This window comes from Loxodonta africana, unplaced genomic scaffold, assembly GCF_030014295.1.
Source record: "Loxodonta africana isolate mLoxAfr1 unplaced genomic scaffold, mLoxAfr1.hap2 scaffold_32, whole genome shotgun sequence".
In the NCBI taxonomy this organism is placed as follows: Eukaryota; Metazoa; Chordata; class Mammalia; order Proboscidea; family Elephantidae; genus Loxodonta; species Loxodonta africana.
Genome location: NW_026975036.1, coordinates 1,540,349 through 1,562,958, shown reverse-complemented (window position 1 = coordinate 1,562,958; position 22,610 = coordinate 1,540,349). Strand labels below are relative to the sequence as shown.

Here is a 22,610-nt window from a genome sequence, read left to right as displayed (position 1 = left end):
ATATTTAAATGTATGTATACACACATATATAAAGTTGTATAATAGATAAGCCTATACACTAAATATGTTCATTTTAATTATTGAGCAGGATGCAGGCACATTACCAAATAAACACCGGCAACCCCTTCTTACCGTACCTGTTGCCATCTAGTCAATTCTGACTCATAGCAATCCTATAGGACAGAGTAGAACTGCCCCATATGGTTTCCAAAGAGTTCCTGGTGGATTCGGACTGCTGACCTTTTGGTTAACAGCCATAGCTCTTAACCACTACACGACCAGGGTTTCCAGACCCTTTTTTAGAGGCATTAAATTGAGGTGACCCTGTTTGCTGACTCTAACACCACAGTCAGTAGCAGTCCATATTGGCGCTTTATGGATATGCCATTCACTGTGTTGCTTTATTTAATCTTGATAACAGGAGAATTAAGAATTAAAAATATCAATGTCCCTACCTTACACATGAGGAAGTTGAAGCATGACAAGTTTAAGGAACTTGCTCATTGTCACACAATCAGACATTGGTGATGTTAGGATCTGAATCCAGGGAGTCTAATGTCAAAAGTCATGTTGTGACCTATGAACCCATGTTATGCTGCTGCCAGCTCCCAGAGCACCCGTTATTCTGCATCATCATCTTCTTTTTTAAATAATATCTTCATTTCCAACTTGAACAATGTAGACACAATTGTAAAGGGCCTGGGCAGTGCAAATGGTTCAGTGCTTGGCTACTAGTCAAAAGGTTGGCCGTTTGAACCCACCCAGAGGCACCTCAGAAGAAAGGCCTGGTGATCATTACATCAGAAAGATCACAGCCATGAAAAACCTGTGAAGGACGGTTCTACTCAGTCACATATGGGGTCGGCATGAGTCCAAACAGACTTGACGGCAACTTTTTTTTTTTTAAGTATGTGTGAGGCAAGGTGCTAGAAACTCACAAAAGCAACCACTGTGTTCTATGAGACTAGAAAGGTAAAATCTACTCTATATTCTGATGTTCCTGAATGATTTCTGCCAGACAATTTTGTTCTAGGCATCTCTCCTCAGTTGTCGTTGTGTGCCATCAAGTCCATTCTGACTCATAGTGACCCTATTAGACAGAGTAGGCCTGCTCCACAGGGTTTCCTAGGCTGTAACCTTTATGCGAGCAGATTGCCAGGTCTTTTCTCTCACAGAGTGGCTGGTGGGTTCAAACCACTGACCATTAGCAGCCTAGAGCTTAACCGATGCACCACGGTAAGTCAAAGGCGGTGCTAGTTAAAGTCGTGTTCAAAGATGATGCTGTATTTTCTTCAGCTTAGCTTTGCAGCTAAGTAATGAAAGAGAGGTGAAAACTGATATTTCTCAGTTTTCTAAGGTTTTGAAGTGATCAGTGAGATAGAGGAAAGAATGGAAGAACACAGTGTCTGGGAAGCAGAGTGCAGCATAGAAAGAAAAAATGTGCCGGGGCTAGTGGAGTGTGTCTCTAGCCCGGGTACAAACCACGGCACTACTGAGGCAGAATGATCAATGTTCTGGTTAGCCCGACACTGTCTAGTTTTATCACCGAAAGATCAATGTCCTAGGAAATTGATCAGTCCCAGGAAAACTGGGAAGGTTGGTCTCCCCAGGGTTTGTCAAACAAATGCAATGCCTGGTTCTGAGAACCTCAGCCACTTATAACTCCCAAAACACTTTATTCTCGAACTTTGTGGAGAGATTATTGTCCAAGTTTAACTTTAAACCCACCACTCTCCTTATTCCAGAGTCTCTCAAAGTTAGAATATGCACATTAAATTAATTAGTAACTCAAATGTGTATACAAGCCCTACTTTTGCCAGGTGTTTGAAGCTGCTTAGAGCATCCCCTTACAATGAAAAACTTTGAAACTCATTTGAAATCATTTTGCTGATTAAACATTTAGGCTAATTGAATAAATTACATATTCTAAAATAATTTCCCAAACATATTAATCATCCTTATCACAATGGTAACACTGTTTAGCCTACATATAGTTGCTTGTGTTCTAAACTCCAATTTGTACATATTCAATATGAAAGAAATAACTTCAACAAAGCAGGGAGGCAATATAAATAAATGTAAAATCAAGTAACTATTACTGTTTTCAGTGAATTGCAATCTAACTGTTGGTAGATGCATGATTTGATGGGTAATGTTTTCAGCTTCGGTAAATGACAGTATACGTCTTTTACACTATTTTGGTAAGTAGCTCCTGTAACCATTAGCACATCTGGATATATTTTCAGGATGGCTAACAGAGTTCTACAGTGCTTTTGGAACAGGGGTACAGAATAAATCAGACACATTTCCTGAATTTCCTTAGTAGCATTCCCTAAATATGAGAGCCATAGATGCATTACACCTCCTTAAAAGAAATTGTCAAATTCCACATAAGAAATTCTAATTACACAAACAGGATTAACAGAGATGCGGAATCTTATTCTCAAGAGGTATTGTAAATATATCTAACTTGATCAAGTCATATGAATTAAAAGAGAGTAACTGTTCTTTTTGTTGTTGAGTGTCGTGGAGTCAGTTAGTATTCATAGCGGCTCCATGGGACAGAGTAGAACTGCCCCATAGAATTTTCTCAGCTGAAACCGTTATGGTCTTTATGGAAGCAGATCAGCAGATCCTTACCTAAGGAGCGGCTTCGTGGATTCGAACCACTAAACTTTTTGTTAGAAGCCCAGCGCCATTTTCCCCACTAGGGCTCCTTACAGAATAACTAATGTTTAATAAAGACAGATATTTTATACATGCTGTTAATTTTTGTAATAAGTGTTATATCTCTTCAGAAATAAATCTTTTATTTCAGGTCCATATGTCCTGTGAGAAAAATTTGCCTGGAAATATCATAGCCTAAGTACAAGCATATAGAGTTTTACAATAAGCAACATCTGGAGTGTTTCCAAAATTGATTAAAGGAAAGCTGTCAAATTTAAAACTATTTACCTTATGCAACAAGAAATAAAGTTTATGCATCCAGATTTCTATATGAAAAATCTTGTTTTTGTATCCCATACACATTTTTTTAATAATTTTTATTGAGCTTTAAGTGAACGTTTACAAATCAAGTCAGACTGTCACATATAAGCTTATATACACCTTACTCCATACTCCCACTTACTCTCCCCCAATGTGTCAGCCTGCTCCCTCCTTCCAGTCTCTCCTTTCATGACAATTTTGCCAGTTTCTAACCCTCTCTACCCTCCTATCTCCCCTCCAGACAGGAGATGTCAACACAGTCTCAAGTGTCCACCTGATACAAGTAGCTCTCTCTTCATCAGCATCTCTCTCCAACCCATTGTCCAGTCCCTTCCATGTCTGATGAGTTGTCTTCGGGAATGGTTCCTGTCCTGGGCCAACAGAAGGTTTGGGGACCATGACCGCCGGGATTCCTCTAGTCTCAGTCAGACCATTAAGTCTGGTCTTTTTATGAGAATTTGGGGTCTGCATCCCACTGTTCTTCTGCTCCCTCAGGCGTTCTCTGTTGTGCTCCCTGTCAGGGCAGTCATCTGTTGTGGCCGGGCACCAACTAGTTCTTCTGGTCTCAGGATGATGTCTCTAGTTCATGTGCCCATTCTGTCTCTTGGACTCATAGTTATCGTGTGACCTTGGTGTTCTTCATTCTCCTTTGATCCAGGTGGGTTGAGACAAATTGATGCATCTTATATGGCCACTTGTTAGCATTTAAGACCCCAGACGCCACATTTCAAAGTGGGATGCAGAATGTTTTCATAATAGAATTATTTTGCCAATTGACTTAGAAGTTCCCTTAAACCATGTTCCCCAGACCCCAGCCCCTGCTCCGCTGACCTTTGAAGCATTCATTTTATCCCGGAAACTTCTTTGCTTTTGGTCCAGTCCAGTCGAGCTGACCTTCCATGTATTGAGTATTGTCCTTCCCTTCACCTAAAGTAGTTCTTATCTACTAACTAATCAGTAAATACCCCTCTCCCACCCTCCCTCCCTCCACCCCTCGTAACCAAAAAAGTATGTGGTCTTCTCAGTTTATACTATTTCTCAAGATCTTATAATAGTGGTCTTATACAATATTTGTCCTTTTGCCTCTAATTTCACTAAGTATAATGCCTTCCAAGTTCCACCATGTTATGAGATGTTTCACAGATTCCTCAATGTTCCTTATTGATGTGTAGTATTCCATTGTGTGAATATAGCATAATTTATTTAACCACTCATCTGTTGATGGACGCCTTGGTTGCTTCCAGCTTTTTGCTATTGTAAACAGAGCTGCAATAAACATGGGTGTGCATATATCTGTTCATGTAAAGGCTCTTATTTCTCTAGGGTATATTTCGAGGAGTGGGATTTCTGGATTGTTTTATGGTAGTTCTACTTCTAACTTTTCAAGAAAACACCAGATAGTTTTCCAAAGTGGTTGTACCATTTTACATTCCCACCAGCAGTGTATAAGAGTTCCAGTCTCTCCGCAGCCTTTCCAACATTTATAATTTTGTGTTTTTTGGATTAATGCCAGCCTTGTTGGAGTGAGATGGAATCTCATCGTAGTTTTAATTTGCGTTTCTCTAATAGCTAATGATCGAGAGCATTTTCTCATGTATCTGTTAGCTGCCTGAATATCTTCTTTAGTGAACTGCATGTTCATATCCTTTGCCCACTTCTTGATTGGGTTGTTTGTCTTTTCGTGGTTGAGTTTTAACAGAATCATATAGATTTTAGAGATCAGGCGCTGGTCGGAGGTGTCATAGCTGAAAATTCTTTCCCAATCTGTAGGTGGTCTTTTTACTCTTTTGGTGAAATCTTTAGATGAGCATAGGTGTTTGATTTTTAGGAGCTCCCAGTTATCTGGTTTCTCTTCGTCATTTTTGGTAATGTTTTGTATTCTGTTTATGCCTTGTATTAGAGCTCCTAAGGTTGTCCCTATTTTTTCTTCCATGATCTTTATCATTTTTGTCTTTATGTTTAGGTCTTTGATCCACTTGGAGTTAGTTTTTGTGCATGGTGTGAGGTATGGGTCCTGTTTCATTCTTTTGCAAATGGATATCCAGTTATGCCAGCACCATTTGTTAAAAAGACTATCTTTTCCCCAATTAACTGACACTGGTCCTTTGTCAAATATCGGCTGCTCATATATGGATGGATTTTTTTCATACATGGATGGATTTATATCTGGGTTCTCAATTCTGTTCCATTGGTCTATGTGCCTGTTGTTGTAGCAGTACCAGACTGTTTTGACTACGTATAATAGGTTCTAAAATCAGGTAGAGTGAGGCCTCCCACTTTCTTCCTCTTTTTCAGGAATGCTTTACTTATCTGGGGCTCCTTTCCCTTCCATATGAAGTTGGTGATTTGTTTCTCCATCACATTAAAAAATGTCGTTGGAATTTGGATCGGAAGTGCATTGTATGTATAGATGGCTTTTGGTAGAATAGGCATTTTTACTATGTTAAGTCTTCCTATCAATGAGCAAGGTATGTTTTTCCACTTATGTAGGTCCTTTTTAGTTTCTTGCAGTAATACTTTGTAGTTTTCTTTGTATAGGTCTTTTAGATCTTTGGTAAGATTTATTCCTAAGTTTTTTATCTTCTTGGGGGCTACTGTGAATGGTATTGATTTGGTGATTTCCTCTCCGATGTTCTTTTTGCTGGTGTAGAGGAATCCAAGTGATTTTTGTATGTTTATCTTATAACCTGAGACTCTGCCAAACTCTTCCATTAGTTTCAATAGTTTTCTGGAGGATTCCTTAGGGTTTTCTGTGTATAAGATCATGTCATCTGCAAACAGAGATAATTTTACTTCCTCCTTGCCAATCCAGATGCCCTTTATTTCTTTGTCTACCCTAATTGCTCTGGCTAGGACCTCTAGCAAAATATTGAATAAGAGCGGTGATAAAGGGCATCCTTGTCTGGTTCCTGTTCTCAAGGGAAATGCTTTCAGTCTCTCTCCATTTAGAATGATGTTGGCTGTTGGCTTTGTATAAAAAAAAAAAAAAAAAACTTTATTATGTTGAGGAATTTTCCTTCAATTCCTATTTTGGTGAGAGTTTTTATCATAAATGGGTGTTGGACTTTGTCAAATGCCTTTTCTGCATCAATTGATAAGATCATGGGGTTTTTGTCTTTTGTTTTATTTATCTGGTGGATTACCTTAATGGTTTTTCTAATATTAAACCAGCCTTGCATAAATATTTTTTTTTTTTTTTTGCATGGCTGGTATAAATCCCACATGGTCGTGGTGGATTATTTTATTGATAGGTTGTTGAATTCTATTGGCTAGAATTTTGTTGAGGATTTTTGCATCTATGTTCATGAGGGATATAGGTCTGTAATTTTCTTTTTTTGTGATGTCTTTACCTGGTTTTGGTATCAGGGATATGGTGGCTTCATAGAATGAGTTAGGTAGTATTCCGTCATTTTCTATGCTTTGAAATACCTTTAGTAGTAGTGGTGTTAACTCTTCTCTGAATGTTTGGTAGAACTCTGCAGTAAAGCCAACCGGGCCAGAGCTTTTTTTTTTGTTGGGAGTTTTTTGATTACCGTTTCAATCTCTTTTTTTTTGTTATGGGTCTATTTAGTTGTTCTACTTCTGATTGTGTTAGTTTAGGTAGGTCGTGTTTTTCTAGGAATTCATCCATTTCTTCTAGGTGTGCAATTTTTCGTAATAATCTGATATGATTCTTTCAATTTCAATTGGGTCTGTTGTGATGTGGCCCATCTCGTTTCTTATTCAGGTTGTTTCCTTTCCTGTATTTCTTTAGTCAGTCTAGCCAATGGTTTATCAATTTTGTTAATTTTTTCAAAGAACCAGCTTTTGGCTTTGTTAATTCTTTCGATTGTTTTTCTGTTCTCTTTTTTAGTTCAGCTCTAATTTTTATTATTTGTTTTCTTCTGGTGCCTGATGGATTCTTTTGTTGCTCACTTTCTATTTGTTCAAGTTGTAGGGACAGTTCTCTGATTTTGGCTCTTTCTTCTTTTTGTACGTGTGCATTTATCGATATAAATTGACCTCTGAGCACTGCTTTTGCTGTGTCCCAGAGGTTTAGTTCAGCTCTAATTTTTATTATTTGTTTTCTTCTGGTGCCTGATGGATTCTTTTGTTGCTCACTTTCTATTTGTTCAAGTTGTAGGGACAGTTCTCTGATTTTGGCTCTTTCTTCTTTTTGTACGTGTGCATTTATCGATACAAATTGACCTCTGAGCACTGCTTTTGCTGTGTCCCAGAGGTTTTGATAGGAAGTGTTTTCATTCTCGTTGCATTCTATGAATTTCTTTATTCCCTCCTTAATGTCTTCCACAACCCAGTGTTTTTTGAGCAGGGTATTGTTCATTTTCCAAGTATTTCATTTCTTTTCCCTAATTTTTCTGTTATAGATTTCCACTTTTATGGCCTTGTGGTCTGAGAAGATGGTTTGTAATATTTCGATGTTTTGGATTCTGCAAAGGTTTGTTTTATGACCTAATATGTGGTCTATTCTAGAGAATGTTCCATGTGCGCTAGAAAAAAAGGTATACTTTGCAGCAGTTGGGTGTAGTGTTCTGTATTAGTCTATGAGGTCAAGTTTGTTGATTGTAGCAATGAGGTCTTCCCTGTCTCTATTGAGCTTCTTACTGGAGGTCCTGTCCTTCCATGAAAGTGGTGTGTTGAAGTCTCCTACTATAATTGTGGAGATGTCTATCTCAGTTTTCAGTTCTGTTAAAGTTTGTTTTATATATCTTGCAATCCTGACATTGGGTGCATAAATATTTATGTCTTCCTGGTCAATTGTCCCTTTAATCATTACATAGTGTCCTTCTTTACCCTTTGTGGTGGATTTAACTTTAAAGTCTATTTTTCAGAAATTAATATTTCTACTCCTGCTTTTTTTTGCTTGTTGTTTGCTTGGTACATTTTTTTCCATCCTTTGAGTTTTAGTTTGTGTCTCTAAGTCTAAGGTGTGTCTCTTGTAGGCAGCATATAGACCGATCGTGTTTCCTTATCCAGTCTGAGATTGTCTGTCTCTTTTTTGGTGCATTTAGTCCATTTACATTCAGCGTAATTATAGATAAGTATTTTTTTTATGTGTTTAATGCTCTCATTTTGATGCCTTTTTATGTGTGTTGTTGACCATTTCATTTTTCCACTTACTTTTTTGTGCTGAGACTTTTTTCTTTGTAAATTGTGTATTCCTCATTTTCATAGTATTTGACTTTATGTTTTCTGAGTCATTATGTTCTTCTTGGTTTTTATTTTGAGTTATGGAGTTGTTATACCTCTTTGTGGTTACCTTAATATTTACCCCTATTTTTCTAAGTAAAAACCTAACTTGTATTGTTCTATATAGCCTTGTTTCCTTGTCCGTATGTCGTTCTATGCCACCTGTATTTAGTCCCTCTTTTTGATTATTGTGATCTTTTACATATTGACTTCAATGATTCCCTGTTTTGAGCATTTTTTTCTTTTTAAAATTAATCTTAATTTGTTTTTGTGATTTGGGTTGGTATCAGGATGCTCTGTTCTGTGACCTTGTGTGGTGCTGGTATCTGATATTATTGGTTTTCTGACCAAACAGTTTCCTTTAGTATTTCTTGTAGCTTTGGATTGGTTTTTGCAATTTCTCTAAGCTTATGTTTATCTCTAAATGTTTTAATTTCTCCTTCATATTTTAGAGAGAGTTTTGCTGGATATATGACCCTTGGCTAGCAGTTTTTCTCCTTCAGTGCTCTCTATATGTCATCCCATTGCCTTCTTGACTGCATAGTTTCTGCTGAGTGGTCTGAACTTATTCTTATTGATTCTCCTTTGTAGGAGACCTTTCTTTTATCCCTGGTTGCTTTTAAAATTTTCTCTTTATTTTTGGTTTTGGCAAGTTTGATGATAATATGTCTTGGTGATTTTCTTTTTGGATCAGTCTTAAATGGGGTTCAATGAGAATCTTGGATAGATATCCTTTAGTTTTTCATGATGTCAGGGAAGTTTTCTGCCAACAGACCTTCAACTATTCTCTCTGTGTTTTCTGTTATCCCTCCCTGTTCTGGGACTCCAATCACACACAAGTTATCCTTCTTGATAGAGTCCCACATGATTCTTAGGGTTTATTTTTTTTAATTCTTTTATCTTATTTTTTTTCCAGGTATATTGGTGTCAATTCCCTGGTCCTCCTGATCCCCAACCCTGCATTCCAATTGCTGTAGTCTGCTCGTCTGACTTCCTATTGAATTGTCTAATTCTGTAATTTTACTGTTATTCTTTTGGATTTCTGAATGCTGTCTCTCTACGGATTCTTGCAGCTTATTAATTTTTCTGCTATGTTCTTGAATAATCTTTTTTATTTCTTGAACTGCTTTATTGTGTGTTCCTTGGTTTTTTCTGTAAGTTACCTTATTTCATTTCTGAGGTCATCCCGGATGTCTTGAAGCATTCTGTAAATTAGTTTTTTATATACTGCATCTGACAATTCCAGGAACGTACCTTCTTTTGGGAAAGATTTTCATTCTTTAGTTTGGGGAGTTGTAGAAGCAATCATGGCCTGCTTCTTTATGTGGTTTGATATCGACTGCTGTCTCCGAGCCACCTCTAAGATATTGTAGTGATTTATTCTATATTTGCTTACTGAGTCTTATCTTGTTTTGTTTTCTCTCAATTTATGTAGATGGGCTACTAGATTGTGCTGTCTTGATTGTTGTAGCCCTTGAATCACTTGTGTCCTATTACCAGCTGGTTTGGGCTGTTACCAGATATATAAGCCTAAGAGTCCATTCACTATTCTTGAGTAGAATCTGATTTTGGATCATCAAGTGCGTGGTGCAGACTGTCACCTATCCACCTAGAGCAGTAGTGGTGATAGCTGTGTGCACCAGATTCTAGTAGCAGCAGGAGTTCACACTCCGGGGGGGGGCAGGATGCTGACAGGCTTCCCCCAAGTGCCAGTGAGGTAGGTGTGTCTCTATTCCTAAAGCACTTTGGTGGGTGGGCTCTGCAGCTGTACCTTAGGCCCCCAATGCAAGTACCTCTACAGATTGGTAGGTTTCACCCTCCTTAGACCCCTAAGGCTGGAGGCTAGGTGGTCTAGGGGGGAGCTTCAGCCCTCAGTTCCCCATTGTGGGTCAGCAAGGGCTCTGTTTAATAGGAGAGATATCATACCTGGGAAACTTGTCTTTCCAGTAATCTGCTAAAACATTTACAGTCAGATTCCTATCAGAATTGCCTTTGCATTATAATAGCCAGCTCATTCCCTGTAGGGATGAAAGCCTGACTGTGGATCACATATATTTGGCTGGAGCTGGTTCTGTGTTTTTAGTGCAATTAGGGAAGGATTTTTGGTCCCTGAGTTTTTTGTAGCTGCTTCTCTCAGGCCAGGAGAATGGGTTAGGAAAAGACAAAAAAAAAAAGAAAGAAAGAAAGAAAAACCACAGTGCACTTCCCTCTCTGGCTCAGGAAATTCCAATGTTAATGAAGCCTGGGAAGGGGAGGGGAAGATTCAGAAAAATAGAAGAGAGTAGCACCCCGGAATATAGACAAAGTTACTTATCTTGCTTGGGATGACTGTTTTATCTGAGATTCCTGAGGGGCGTGTTGACTGTGTGTGCTGGCTGGGTAGAGATTGCCCCCAAGGGTCAGGCCTGCGTCCTGTGCTTGTGCTGTCTCATAAGTCGTGGTCAGTTCCTCCACTCCCAGTCCAAAGCCCAGCGCCAAGGTTCCCCGGCTGGGACACCACACTCCTGGCTCAAAAACCAGTCTCTGCCTCCCAGTTACTTCTCCTCCTGTCAGCCGCGTTGCTGCTCTGCCTGCGTGCCCTGACTGGGCTTTCCCCGAGGTCACTTCTGAGGGCTAGGGCTGCGTCCTGTGTTTCTGCCCTCTCAGGATGCCGTGCTCAGCTCTCCTGTGCCCAGTCCAAAGCCTGGCGCCAAGGTTTCCTGACTGGGATGCTGGCTCCAGGCTCCGAAAACAGTCACTGCTTCCCCGTGGTTCTTCGTTCTCAGTCTCTTTCACTCAGGTCAACTCTTTAGATCTGTGTTTGATGGTCAGAGTTCGTAGATTGTCATGTATGTGATTGATTCACTTGTTTTTCCGAGTCTTTGTTGCAAGAGAGATCTGAGGTAGCTTCAACCTAGTCAGCCATCTTGGCCCCACCTCTCAGGAATCACCTTTTATCCCATACACATTTTTAAAATAGAAAAGGAAAAACTATTATAATGGTTAATCTGTTTTGGATTGAATTAAAATCATCTGATGTAATTTCTCTTGTCATGTTCCTAAAAACAGAAATAAAAAGGTTACTTCATTCCTATATATCTTGGCTGAGGTCATGATTTCAGGGCAACCATGAAAATTAGACACTGTGTCCACAAATACTCACTTTAGTTCCCTGTATCATCATGCTCAAATGGTAGTAAGAGTTAAATCACTAACAAAAACTTAAAATCAAGATGATAGCTCCTTTTGGATTGTTGTCAACAGGCCCGTTTCACGCTTGTTTAAAGTGCTGGTTTCTTCATATTTAAGATCAGTCAAAAACATGTTTCCTGACTCAAGTATAAAGGACACCAGGGAACAGTATCTTGGACTGAGTTTCCGACACCTAAGTTAAAATGGACCTCAGAGGAACAATTAAAACCACCCTACACTAACTGCTAAAGAATGATGTGGACTGACTTTGAGCATCATCATTTATTTATGAAGGCCAGAAGCCATCCCATGATAATACCTCTGTGGGGTGTAAGAGTGGGGTAGGATATGATTAATGAGAGACACTGGGAATCCTGGAGGGAATTCAAAGAATGGATGAACATTTTTATAAATAACAATTACAACTGCTTGGGAGACACCCTCTACTCCAATGGAAACAGTGGAAAACCAAAAAAAAAAAAAACTGAACCCATTGCCATTGAGTCCATTCCGACTCATAGTGACCCTATAAAAAAAAAAGCCAAGCCTGTCGCCTTCCAGTCAGTTCCTACCATAGTGACCCTAAAGGACAGAGTAGAACTGCCTGCATGGGGTTTCCAAGGAGCACCTGGTGGGTTCGAACTGCTGACCTTCTGGTTAACAGCTGTAGCTCTTAGCCAGTGTGCCACTAGGGTTTCCGAATAGGGCAGAGTAAAGCTCCCCCATAGAGTTTGCAAGGAACACCTGGTGAATTTGAACTGCTGACCTTTGGGTTAGCAGCCGTATTTCTTAACCACTATGCCACCACGGTTTCTAAACAGTGGAAAGGATGGTAGGAAATGAATTCAAACACTAGGATTACAGCAAAGGTGAAACACGTTCATTTAGTTCTCTAGCCTGGGGCAGAGGGTGGGGGCAGCTACAAATACAGTATGGTATGATACATAGTTTCCAGTTATTGAATATGACAAAATTAACTTTTCAGCTAAATTTCTTTCGAAATTGAATAGAATCATTTGAAAATTGATTTCATTCATCATTCTAGAACTAAGTATATACAAAAAGAAAAAAAGACCATTGGCATTGGGTCGATTCCGACTCATAGCGACCCTATAGGACAGGGTAGAACCTCCCCATAGGATAATCAAAGGAGGCATGGTGGATTCAAACTGCTGAGCTATTGCATAGCAGCTGTAGCTCTTAACCACTACACCACCAAGGAACTGAGAATGACCATACACAAATGCAATTAATCGGTGTGATAGACTCACAATCAAAGAACATTGACTCTGGTCCTCTTGCTAAATAGTATTATAGTTTAAAATATCCGTGATAACCCAAACCTGCATTTTAATGTTTACCATACGGACTTCTTTCCTCTGCTTATCTTAGAGAAAAGGCAAATAGGTGGATATTAGACCATTTAATCAACTTCTTAAGCTTTCATTCAGTGACCTTTTTTCTTTTGTTGAAGTTTTCTCTATTGAAAAACTTTTTTTTTTTCCTTGTATCATAGGGCAAAAGGCTGTTTTGGTTCTTCTTCTAATTTACTCTTCACTCTCAGCTTTCTTTCCTGGAGCTTCCTCCTATCTCTGATTTTTATATTTTTAATTTTATTCTGGTAAAAATAAGTATAACATAAAATTTGCCATTTTAACCATTTTTACATGTACAAGTCAGTGACATTAATTACATTCATAATGTTGGGCAACCATTATCAACATTTATTTCCAAAACTTTTTCATCACTCCAAAAGAAACGCAGCATCCATTGAGCGATAACTCCCCACTTTCCTTTCCTCTCTACCTCTGATAACCACTAATCTACTTTAGTCTCTATGCGATCGCCTATTCTAGAGCATTGAAAATGTGTCCTTTCTTGCCTGACTTCTTTCAGTGAGCCTAATGTTTGTAAGGTTCATCCATGACGTAGATGTATCAGAACTTCATTTATCTTTATGGTTGAATAATGTTTCATTCTACATAAGTACAACATTTTGTTTATCCACCCACCAGTTGGCTACTGTGAATAGTTCTGCAGTGAACATTAGTGTACAAATATCTGTTTGAATCCATGCTTTCAGTGATTTTGGGTATATACCCATGAGAGGAGTTGCTGGGTCAAATGTAATTTTTTGTTTAACTTTTTGAGGAATCACCAAACTGTTCTCCACAGTGGCTGTACCATTTTACATTCCCACCAGAAATGTCCAAAATTTCCAGTTTCTTCACATCATCATTAGCAATTGATTTTTTCCTCTCTCTCTCTTTATAATAGCCATATTGTTGGGTACAGACTGTTATCTCATTGTGGTTTTAATGTGCATTTGCCTAAAGAATAATGATGCTGAGCATCTTTTCATGTGCATGACGGCCATTTGTAGTCTTCTTTGGAAAAATGTCTATATCCATTGTCCATTTTTTTATTGGGTTATTTATATTTTTGTTGTTGTCAGAGTTCTTTATATATTATGAATATCAAACTCTTTTTTTTAATGTGCTTTAAGTGAAAGTTTGCAATTCAAGTCAGTTTCTCATACAAAAAACTTACACACACATTGTTATGTGACCCTAGTTACTCTCACCACAATGCGAAAGCACACTCCTTCTCTCCACCCTGTATTTCCGTGCCTATTCAACCAGCTCCTGTCTCCCTCTGCCTTTTCATCTCGCCTCCAGACAGGAGCTGCCCACATAGTTTCATGTGTCTACTTGAGCTAAGAAGCACACTCCTCACTAGAATCATTTTATGTCTTAAAGTCCAGTCTAATATTTTAATCTTTGTCTGAAGAGTTGGCTTTGGAAATGCTTTTAGTTTTAGGCTAACAGAGAGTCCAGGGACCATGACCTCTGCGGTCCCTCTTGTCTCAGTCAGACCATTAAGTCTGGTCTTCTGGTAGAATGTGAAGTCTGCATCCCACTTTTCTCCTGCTCCATCAGGGATTATCTGCTGTGTTTCCTGTCAGGCCAGTCATTGATTGTAGCCAGGCACTATCCAGCTCTTCTGGTCTCAGGCTGATGGAGTCTCTGGTTTATGTGGCCCTTTCTTTCTCTTGTGCTCACATTTCTCTCTCATATTTTCCTTGTGTCTTTGGTGTTTGTCATTCTCCTTTGCTCCAGGTGCATTGAGACCAATCGATGCATCTTAAATGGCCACTTGCTTTTACAATCCCAGATGCCACTCACCAAAATGGGATACAGAACGTTTTCTTAATACACTTCGTTATGCCAGTTGATCTGGATGTCCCCTGAAATCATGGTCCCCAGACTCCCCCCCCCCCCCGCTACCCTGTCTCTCAAAGTATTTGGTTGCTTTTAGGAAACTTCTTAGCTTTTAGATTAGTCCACCTGTTCTGACTTCCCCTAAATATCAAACTCTTATTGGATATGTAATTTCCAACTACTTTGTTCTATTACATAGGTTATTTTAACTTTCTTGATAGTGTCCTTTGATGTACAAATAGCTTCATATTTGTTTGTTGGTAATGTTCATTTTATCTATATTTACTTTAATTGCATAGGCTTTTGATGTCATATATGAGAATCCATTGCCATGTATGAGGTACTGAATATTTAACTTTATTTTTCTTCTAAAAATTTTACAGATTTAGCTCTTATATTTAGGTACTTGATCCATTTTGAATTAATTTTCATATATTTTGTGAGGTAGGGATCCAAATTCATTATTTTTTCACATGTGATCATTAAGGTTGTGTGCCAGCTTGACTGGGCCATGATTCTCAGTGGTTTGGCAGTAATGATGTAGTTTGGTGTTCAAATAATGATGTAATCACCTCCATGATGAGATCTGATATAATGTGATCACCTCTACAATGTGAGTAACCAAGTAGTTGAAAGGGCGTTTCCTTGGGGGTGTGGCCTGCATCCAATATAGATGGACATTCTGGCAAGGCCCACTGGCTTTTGACCACTCTGGATCCTGCACCTGGAGCCTGTTCATCTGACCTCCAGTTCTTGGGACTTGAGCTAGCAGCTTACCTTCCTTTCTTGGGATACGTCAGCCTCTGCAGTCTGTAAACCAGTGGCTTGCCATTTTACCTGCCAATATTGGGTTTGTGAGCCCCTGCAGCTATGCGAGTCAGGAGAGGCTTCCAGTCTGGCTCACAGACTTGGGACTTTCCAGCCTCCACAACTGTGTGAGGGGACATTACAGGAGAAGTCAGCACAACTGTACTAAATCAAAAGCTAGGATGTTTTCTGAATACTACCAAAGACTTCGAGGGACAGAGTAGCAGGGGCAGGGGCCCGGGGACCATGGTTCCAGGGGACATCTAGGTCAACTGACATTACAAATTTTATAAGAAAATGTTCTGCAACCCACTTTGCTGAGTGGCATCTGGGGTCTTAAAAGCCAACAAGAGGCAATCTAAGATCCATGGATTGATCCCAACCCACCTGGAGCAAAGGAGAATGAAGAACCCCAAAGTCAAAAGGAAAATATGAGCCCAAGAGACCCTGATGGAGCAGCAGAAAAGGGGGTGCAGAACTCAAATTCTAGTAAAAAGAGTAGACTTAATGGTCTGGCTGCAACTAGAGGGACTCCGGAAGACATGGCCCCCAGACTGTCTGTTAGCCCAAAACTAAAACCATTCCCTGAAGTCAACTCTTCAGACGAAGATTAGACTGGGCTATATATAAGTCACAAAATGATACTTGTGAAGAGTGTGCTTCCAGTCTAATCTTTGTCTGCAGGTGAGATGAGAAGGCAGAGAGGGACAAGAGTTGGTTGAATGGACACGGAAAATACAGGGTAGAAAGGAGGAGTGTGCTGTCACATTATAGGGAGAGCAACTAGGGTCACATAACAATGTGTGTATAAATTTTTATATGGGAAGCTAACTTGAACTGTAAACTTTCACTTTAACCACACACAAATAAAACCTAAAAACTTGTTTTGTTTTTATGAATGAGCACTTTATGTGTTTTACTTTAATGTAAATTGTTCATAATAAACCAGTTTAAAGACAAAAATTATTTTAATTGCCAAAAAAAAAAAAATCTAAGTCGAAAGTATATCACTTTACAATATATCATATATGTACTGCAAAATTACATTTAGGTAGAGCTCATTAACATAGAAAGGAAATACCTGATTTAGTAAATTTTATTCTGTATATTCCTAATGATTTTCTTCACTTAACATTAAATCTTGGATACAATTCCACGTCAAACTGACTTATCCACTTTAAAACTAAAACTGCTCTCTCCTTGTTTTTACTGTAGGGAGATGAAGAGCAGATGTGGGAAAATGTGTTGAAGGTAACTTTTATTGAGAGTGATACTAGACATTGCTTTTGTGGTCTTGAGAGTCGGTGACTCACCTTTGGAAATATAAATGCTATTTGTCTTCAAGGGAAGTGAGCAAGTTTACACCAGTAGTTTTAGTTATTTAGAAGTTCCCATTAAATAAGCTTAGAAATATTGAATATTTAGTCATGAATTTGAACCTTGTCCTCACAGTGAATAAAGTAGGGAAGCGGACCAGGTATAATTTGATTCATTTTTATACCACAAGAGGTAGATCTTCAACATAGACATGCTTTTTGAATAATACTATTCATCACTGATACAACGAAATATTTTTTCGTATTTCCCTCAAACCCCTCTTCCACTCCATTTTTAATTGGGGACTTGGAAGGAGTTTCAAATAATGAAAACAAGGTTAAGTGAATAGCTGCTATTCAGCATAAAGGCTTTTCTCCTACGAGAAAGCACCCTCATTGCATAGGTGTAAACCAAAGAAGAATGGGACATGTAGAATAGAGCTGCAGCCTGGTTCAGACTATAGATCCCTGGTCTGCTTCTTCTAACCCAGAGCCGTAGAAAAGTGTTCAGATGGAGGGAAACGAACCCTTCATGTGTTGATGATTAAAAAGGGTCATACCTTGGTTCCCTAAGGGATGATCCCCTTTGGAGAAAAATCAGTTAACTACTATAATTAGCAGTACATTGTTTTTCCTCTGAAGCCACAGGATGCCATGCCCTTGGTGACTTGCGTGGACTAACAATCAGAAGCTCATCACTCTTTTGGTCTCTATGAGTCAAAAATAGACTCCATGGCACACAACAAGCAAGGACAAAACTTTTATGCAAAGGGCTTCTACTGTCATAGCCAAACCTTCCCCCATCCTGATTATCTACTTTTTACTATTCATCACCCACATTTTGGATAGCTTAGTAAACTTGTTAAACAAATGCGGCACATTATACTTGCAGTTCCTAATTTCATATGTATCTATTTTATTATATTTTATCCAAAAAAATTATGCTGAAATAACTGTATGTTTCAATTTCATTTATCATTTTGTTTAAACTTTTCCTATTTCTCACACCTCATCATTCATAAATATCATTATTCTTAAATTGTTCACTTTTGTGATAAAAAGAAAAACTTTAAAAAGGACAAGAATGTATAATCTGTTTCGTAAAATATCCTTCTCACTGCATGTGCTCCTAATTTTATAAATGGAACTCAAGGACAAAATTCTCCTTAAAAAACAAAGTCTGCTTACATCAAAAACAGTAGCACCAATTTACTCAGTTTTTTGTTGTTTTTCACTTTTTTTCCCCCTTCCCTGTACATAGGGTCCCCCATGAGCCTTAATCAACTCTATGACAATGGGTTGGCTATCATGGATGGTTTACTTTGTTTTTCATGTTCTTACTTGAGACCTCTATACATCTGGACACAATTTACAGGAGATTTGTTATGTTACAGGCAATTTATTTTCTCTTCCATTTCTTTAGCACTGTTTCTCTTACTTTCTTGTTACAGAGCATATAGATGAACGGGTTTAGAACTGGAGTCACCACAGTGTTCAGGACAGTGACGGCCTTGGTCAGATCTAAGGTGTCCTTGATTGAGGTTCGGACATGAAGGAATGTGGTAGATCCATACCACATGAGCACCACGGTTAGATGAGAGGAGCATGTGGAGAAGGCTTTGCTCCAGCCGCTGGCTGAGGGGATCCTGAGGATGGTGCTAATGATGAAGACATAGGACACCAGGGTGATGAGGCAGGAACTTAAAATGACCACAAAAACAATCACAAAGGCCATGAGCTCCACCACCTGTGTGCTGGTTCAGGCCAGGGCAATCTAGGGGGCAATGTCACAGAAGAAGTGATTGATGGCATGTGGGCCACAGAAAGAGAGGTCACTGATGAGGGCTGTGGGCACTGTAATGGCCAGGAATCCACAGACCCAGCAACCTAGGGCCAGCTGCACTGAAAGCAAGCTGCTCATGATGGCACCATAGTGTAGAGGATAGCAGATGGCAAGAGAGCGGTGGTAAGCCTGGCTGCCAGGAGGAAGTATTCTGTGCAGCCTAATGAGAAAACAAGGTACATCTGAAAAAGGCAGCCAGTGAACAATATGGTCTGGCTTTTCCCCAGGAGGATGGCCAGGGTCTTGGGGACTGCAGCTGTGGTATACCAAATCTCCAGGAAAGAGAGTTTACTCAGAAAGAAGTACATGGGGCTGTGGAGCTGGTGAGAGGGACTCACCGACGTTAAGATAGCAACATTACCACCGACTGGGAGGATGTACATCACTAGAAAAAACATGAAGAGAGAGAGCTGAAGGGTCTTGGGAGCCTGGAAAGCCCAACAGAAGAAATTCCTGGAAGACAGTTCCATTGTCTGTGCCCATTGTGGTACTGAAATAAAGCAGGAAACAGAGACTCAAGACTGAAAGACTTTGAAACAAATTACACACTCCTAGAAAAATGAAAATAAATGAATTCATGAAAGAGAGTGAACTGAATGTAGATATTCAGACATTTTCTTACATTTATGAATGCCTCTTCTGTACCCAGAGGAGTGAATGGTTAGTATCTGTTAATTTAATGCAGCAGTGAGTCATTTGTTACTATAACCAAGTATCAGTTTAGGACACTAATCTGCAAATAATTTTATCTTTTTTGCAAAGATTGTAAATTTAAGATACAAGATTCAAATCCAGCCTCTCTGCTCCTATCAGCCTGTTCTAGGCATCACCATGCATTTGTTTCAGCCGTAAATTAAATCTAAACCCACAAGGACTGACTGCATTTCATTTGGACTCAGTATTTTCTAAGGCGACTTTTTGTGCATGGTCCTTGAATAAAAATGTATAATTTTGTCTTTGTTCAAAAATCTGCCTTCCAAACATAGGTTCCTTTCACATGCATATTTGACAGTAATAGCTTCCCAATTGTTCCTCTAATTCCTAGGCTTTGTGCTCAAAAGTACCCAAGTGTCTGTTAACAGATGAACCGATGAATAAAATGTGATACATACATACAATGGGATATTATCCATTCATAAAGAGAAATAAAGTTAAGATACCTGCTAAGACACGAATAGACCTCGAAAATGTAACAGTGAGTGAAATAAGTCACACGAAAGGACAGATATTATATGATCCTACTTATATGGAATATTTAAAATAGGCAAGTGCATTAGTGGATACTGAATTTCTCTTAAAGATTGCATGCATTTGGAAATGAATAGTTTTTATAGTTTCACCATATGACTGACAATTGATGTCACTGAATTGCATGTGCAAATTGTTGAAATGATAAATGATTTGTTATATACATTTCACCACAATATTTTTTAAAATAGTCTTCAGAAATAAACTATAAGAATTTGAAAAAAAAATGGTTTCAATTTTTTTTTCCTCTTTTCACAATTTTACTGTGGGTCTTGATTTTTCATGTTTAAACTCATTAATGTGATATTCAAAGTTCTCCATTACAAGAATACATAGTTCACACCCAGAAATATTTCTATATCCAGCAATGCACTTAGGCAAACTGCTTCCTTTATCTAAGACACATGAAGCTTCCTTCCACTTTAGTAACTTCACTCAGCATTACCTTTTTCTCCCTTTCTTCACCACGAATCACACTCTTAAACTCAACAAATGTCCTATACTCCATCAATCTCAGTTTTCACTATGTGTATTCAGTATCAGAGAGTCTATATGGACTGAAAATGTGTCTATAAAGTAAAGTGGTCTATACATCGGCCATACCTCATTTACGGAGAAAAGGGTTTTAAGGTCATCTAGATAAGGTTTTTTTTTTTTTTTTTTAGATCTCAGGGTCTCAAGTACTACTCAGCATGTCAATTACCTAGGGTTGTTGTTAAAACGCACCTTCCAATCCAGTCACTTGGGGTGGGGCCTGTGAGTCTGCATTTCACACAAGTTTCCAGAAGATATCCCTGGTCAGAGCAGCAATGATTTAGTATTCTTCTGATTTTTAAACAAAGAACCTACAGATCAGAGAAATTGCATTAGTTTTCCAAGATGTGCTAGGTTAATCCATTTCTGTCCAGCCTATTCTGACTCAGAGCGACCCAGTGGGACAGAGTAGAATTAAAACCAACTGAGTAGAAACCAACTGCCACTTCCTTCTTCCCTGGTTTGGTTGGTGGATTCGAAAAGCCCATTTTGATTATCAGCTGAGAGCTTAACCACTGTGCCACCAGGGCTTCCCTAGGTAGTGCAAGAACCTAAATCAATAGTTAATTATAAAGATAGAGAAAAAACATTTCAGCTGTTTTAACTTCAGATTTTTTATACATGTCTGTGGAATCTAATTACAAGGTTCAAGGAAATGATAATTTATATTCAAATATGAGTCACTGCTCAAAGTTATTTCCAAAATCTACTGATATGAACAGCTTCTATTTTAAATCACAAGATGTATGAATAAAATAATAAGATTTATCATATTCCATTTTCAAAATTGAAAAATCAATTTGCAATGATGGTAAATAAGAGGATCAATAGAGTATTTATTATTATATTATGAGATGGTATTTTTCAAATTTTACTTTCAATTACTCTGTTGAATTTGTCAGATCATGAACTCATCACATTTCCTTGAAGTACGTGATAATAATGCCACATATTTTAATACATATGTACACTATTTTTATTTGATTATTTTTAGTATTAGTTGTAAGAGACTATATACGGAACTCTATGCATACATTTTAACAAATGTTAAAGAAAAGCAGAAAGAGAAATAATTTGATTTACTATTTTTAGGTAAATTACCTTTCAATTTTTCAAATTAATTCATAGCTTGATCTATTTTATATAGAGCATATCCAGTTCCTGAACAAGGGCAATAACTAATTACTAATTTTACTGTCTTGTATTTGGGGAGTGTTTGATTTTGAGTATACAAAATAACATGTCTTTTTCATACAAACATGCAATATTTTAGCAAAAATAACTACATGTAGACTGTTTTTAAATTATAGCATTTTTGATGTATTGTTTGTCATGATGGATCTATCAGTACAAATTTGTGATTATATATGTTCCCATTGATCAATCATTGGATAGAACATGTCAGATATGTAATAACCCCCATTCACTCATGCAGTTACAACTCTTTCTACCATAAATGTAAGTTCCATAGACTCTGTACTTTGATTCCACCTTTTCTCACTTCTTACATGATTTTCTTCTTTTATAAGTTATTTTTTGTTTCCATCATTCTCTCTGTCTCTTTTTTCTTTTTATCTTATTATTTTATTAATATTAACATTTATTACCCTTCAATTAGCTCAATCTTTCATAGTCTTTGAACATTGTTAGTAGTGTTCTCTTGTTTCCTTTTGCCTTGTCTCTCTGACTCTGTCCAGTCCGGTTTCTGTCTAACTTCTCTCCCGATCTCTTACATTTTCTTTGCCTCACACTGCCTCATAATGAGTTCCCTATTGACAACAATTTGCTATTAAATTATGGCTTAAATATTTACGGATAAATATTCTGGGAGAAGGTAAAATATTACATCTCTCTCTTGGGTATTTAGGGCTAGTGCAAGGAGACATGGCCTTATTGATAGATTTTTGTTAGATCATTCTGAATGAGCGGTTTCGAAAACTTATCAATAAAATGATTTAAAGAACTAAACTATAAAGTTACTGGTACAGGAAAGAAGCATTTCCTTTGGGTTTTAAATATGTTAACCTAGTTCTTTTGTCTTGCCTAAAGCTCTTTAAAACTAATTAAGCATAATCCAATTAAACAAGTGAACTAGTTAAAACATGATAATTTAGTATGAAAAGTGATGGAACTGAAAATTAAATAAAATTTATTTTCAGGATAAGAAAATTAAAAAAAAAAAAAACCCCGGTTATCTATTAGACTAAAAAATAGCAAGTTGAGAGAAAAATAGCTTTAAATGGAAATAATTTCAAACAAGGACTTGTTGCTATTGTAAAGTATCATACAACT

At 38.0% G+C, this 22,610-nt stretch overlaps 1 pseudogene; it reads right to left on the bottom strand.

Moving 5' to 3' along the window:
• Window positions 1–18,058: 18,058 nt before the first annotated feature.
• LOC135229501 (olfactory receptor 6F1-like) lies at window positions 18,059–19,019 on the bottom strand (annotated as a pseudogene).
• Between the last annotated feature and the right edge of the window lie 3,591 nt (window positions 19,020–22,610).